This window comes from Tinamus guttatus, unplaced genomic scaffold, assembly GCF_059628265.1.
Source record: "Tinamus guttatus ecotype Peru unplaced genomic scaffold, ASM5962826v1 Tinamus_guttatus_pri_ptg000846l, whole genome shotgun sequence".
NCBI classification, from domain to species: domain Eukaryota; kingdom Metazoa; phylum Chordata; class Aves; order Tinamiformes; family Tinamidae; genus Tinamus; species Tinamus guttatus.
In genome coordinates, this window is record NW_028289380.1 from 149200 (window position 1) to 152621 (window position 3422).

The window sequence follows — 3422 nt, forward strand, 5'->3', positions numbered from 1 at the left end:
CTGAAAGAAAAAGCAAAGGTGAGATGAGAAGCCTCCTACGCCAGTCCTTCTCCACATCACAGCCTCACTGTGTTGCAGCATGTGGTGGTGGGTCAGGCCCCTTTCCTTGCCTTCAAAAGGGTCCTGACCCCAGGTCTGCTCTGATCCTTCTTCGGACCAGAGGCTGTTCAGTCAGCACCTGTTTGACTACCAGTGCTGCCTCTAACAGCATTATCACAATTCAGCTTTTAGGAGCTTGGCTGCCATGAGTGCTGTGCAGACACACTCAACTGCTGCCCTTATTTAAGGTCAGTGTAAATTGATCTCCCTGCCTTTTGATCTTCACTTTCCTTATTATATTAGGAGCTACAGAAACTACTTCTACAGTGAACCACGGAGCAAGCAAGGCTCACACCAGCTCCCCAAAAAGGGATTTATCTTATCTCTCTGAACACACAGCTCTATCTGCATTAGCTGTCTACTCCAGGTAGGCAATTGGGCACACTGGAAATTTTCATCCAATCTCAAGATAAATGTCTAAAACAGGGTGAAAACAATCTCCCCCTACGTGCCCATATCACTGCCAAAAGAGCATGTACACTCACACAGGCAAGTACACTTAATTTCCTGTTTGGAAAAGAGGAAAATAGCAAAGGGCTTAAACTCTGGCAATTGCACTGGAAAGCCATGCTAACACCTTGAAGAACACGAGGTCATCTCAGCAGAGCTCCATGAATTCTGTGTGTCCATGTTCACTGCAATGAGCCCGGGGAGACTCCCTCCCTGGAATGGTGCTTTATAGAAGGCAGGTTAGAGGATCTGTCTCATGTACAAGTGTCAGGAGAAAAGAGAACAAATCAATAAAAAAAGTTGCCAGGACCAGAGGTTTTTTACTCAAGAATCCTCAGAGAGGTAGTAAAAAGCAAACTGCATGTTAGGAGTTGTTAGCAAGGGAAGAAAGGGGAAAAGAGACCATTGCTACGCCAGCGTGTAAATGCGCTTCAAGAATACCACACGCCATTAACTCAGCTTCGTAACAAAAGACTTTCTTTTTCCCCCACAACATAATTAAGCTGCACAAGTCACAGCCACAGGTTGCTGTGGATACCAAAATAATTAGGTATACTCATAATAGAAAGATACACCAGGGTTCTTAAATCCAGAGATAAAGCCTTTGGCTCAGGAAATTCCCCAGCCACAGATTGCTAGGCACCCAGACACAAAGGCAGTGTGAGGCACTGGGGCCTGCCAGGGGTTCATTCTCTTGCCTCAGGATTTGCTACTGGCCCTTGTCCCTGCTGGATTCCTCCCAAAAAAGTGGCTCTCAGCTTAAGAGGGGGTCCAAGGGCCTTCTCGGGAGGCAAAGCAAAGGCGCACACGGCGGGGGATCAGTGGTGCTCTGCAGGGGCGCTGCATCCAGTAGTAGGACGGCACAAGCCAATGGAGAAAGAGCTCCCGCTGCCCCCTCCTGTTTAAGCTACTCCTTGTGCTGGACTTGAGCTCCTGGGCCCAGGCGAGAGGGACACCGGCAGAGCCGCAGGATCCTGTTGAATCTCAAGCAGGAGATGCATGAAAGCAAAGCACTGTGGAGAAGTCAGCTCAAATCTCAGCAGAAGCTTCTGGCAATCGGAAGAAAAGGTTTCAGCCAAGCCCTGTCAAGGTACCCCCAGCACCCAAGGTCTTGGTCCCCTTTCCAAAGAGAAGAGATGCCACAAACTGATGCAAACGTTGTCCCATGAGAGACTGTCCAGCTGGATGGAGCCGGAGCTACTGCGCATAGTCATGGAGGAGGATTTTGTACAGATGCTCGGGTGGCACAGGCTGCACACGGACCAGGTGGGCGTTAGTCTGTTCATATGACTTGGGAGGAACCCCCAGAGGCTCCTGGAGCAGGTTTCCCAAAGAGCAGGCACAAAAGGAGACCATCCTCCCACAGGGCCTTCTCAAACGAACGAGGATGGGTGTTTGGGCAGCCCTCGCTTCCTGCGGCTCTCACAGGAAGTCAGAGCAACCCCAGCACCCCCTGGAGGTGTTCACATGCCTTGACTTTGGTCTGATCCAAACCTCAGACATCAGGGAACCCTGGCAGGGAGGGAGATGCTCTAACAGGGCAGCAGGACCAGCCACCTGCAGGGGGTACAGGGTGCCCAGCTGTGCTGGGGCACCACCACAGCAGGCCACGAGTCCCAGGTGGTTGCTACCAAAACAAGCCTTAGTTTAAGGGCAGCCATTCTGCCTCTGGCCACAAGAGCTGTTATGCCAAGTTTCTCTCATCCCCTCAAAAAGAAGCACAGGCCACAACAACAGGACTCAACCTTACAGCAACACATTAAGTGACAGGCCATTCACACAGCGTTCTCGTTTGACTAGCTCCAAGCCCAAAGACTGAAACTTAAGCACCTGTTTACTTCATGCAAAGACCAGGACATTCTACATCATACCTACTGCTTTACCATCCAGGCAGGCAGGTGCAGTGATGTGAGGGGATACAGCAAGCAGAATACAGAAGACAAGAGGGAAGAAGGAGAGGAGCCAAGGTGGGGCAGACAGATGCCTGGGCATTGTGTTGGCTCTTGGCTCTGAGGCAGCATCCAGAGCCCCGCGTGCAGTGTGTGGCTACCTGGGGCCGCTCGCTCGGCCAGCATCAGCCATGACCAGGGCTCCCCAGGCTCATCAGCATATGGAGCTTCACAGGACAAGCAGAAGCAATGGGCCAGCATGAGTGCTCTCTGGACACATTCTTCTCCATTAGGGGCAGTCTAGCCCCTGGCTTTGACTGGCCCCAGCTTCAGCTGGGGGAGATGAACCTTCACCTCTACGCATGCCAGTAAAGCGGTATCTGCAGCAATTAGCTCTGGGCAGGAACCCTGGCAGCTGCTTTGTCCCTCATCCTGGACTGAGGGTCCGGGGGCAGGTGCTACACACAGGAAGCAAATTGTTTCCTTTATGGTCTTTTAACACTAAAGCTGTTTGTGCCTTGAGCAAGGACACTAAGAATCCATTTTTCATTCCTGCCCTGGTTTAGAAGAATGTACGACCGCAGCACTGCTCATCAGCCCTTACTACTGGAATTCTCTGCATGAAGAGCTGTTGATGTTGGTTTCTGCTGAAGTCTTAGCCTCAGCTAGTGGTAAATTTGATTCCCAAACTGCCCTTTCAAGTGCTAGAACACAACTGGAATACAAAAACACTACTAAACACAAGTGCCTTGGAAGAGGATCTTCATATAGATTTTTCTCTGGGTAGAAGACTGAGCACTTCTCTCTGTAGTTCTGTTTCAGCCGCAGTATGATTCCCTACTTTGCATGTGTCTTCATTCCCACACATTTTTGCCCACACATCCGCAGAAAGTGCCAAAATTACAGGACAGGCCTGAACCCAGCAAAAACAGGATTAGCAACATTCTCACAGAGGCAAGAAAGTGTTAAACAGTTCTCAGGACT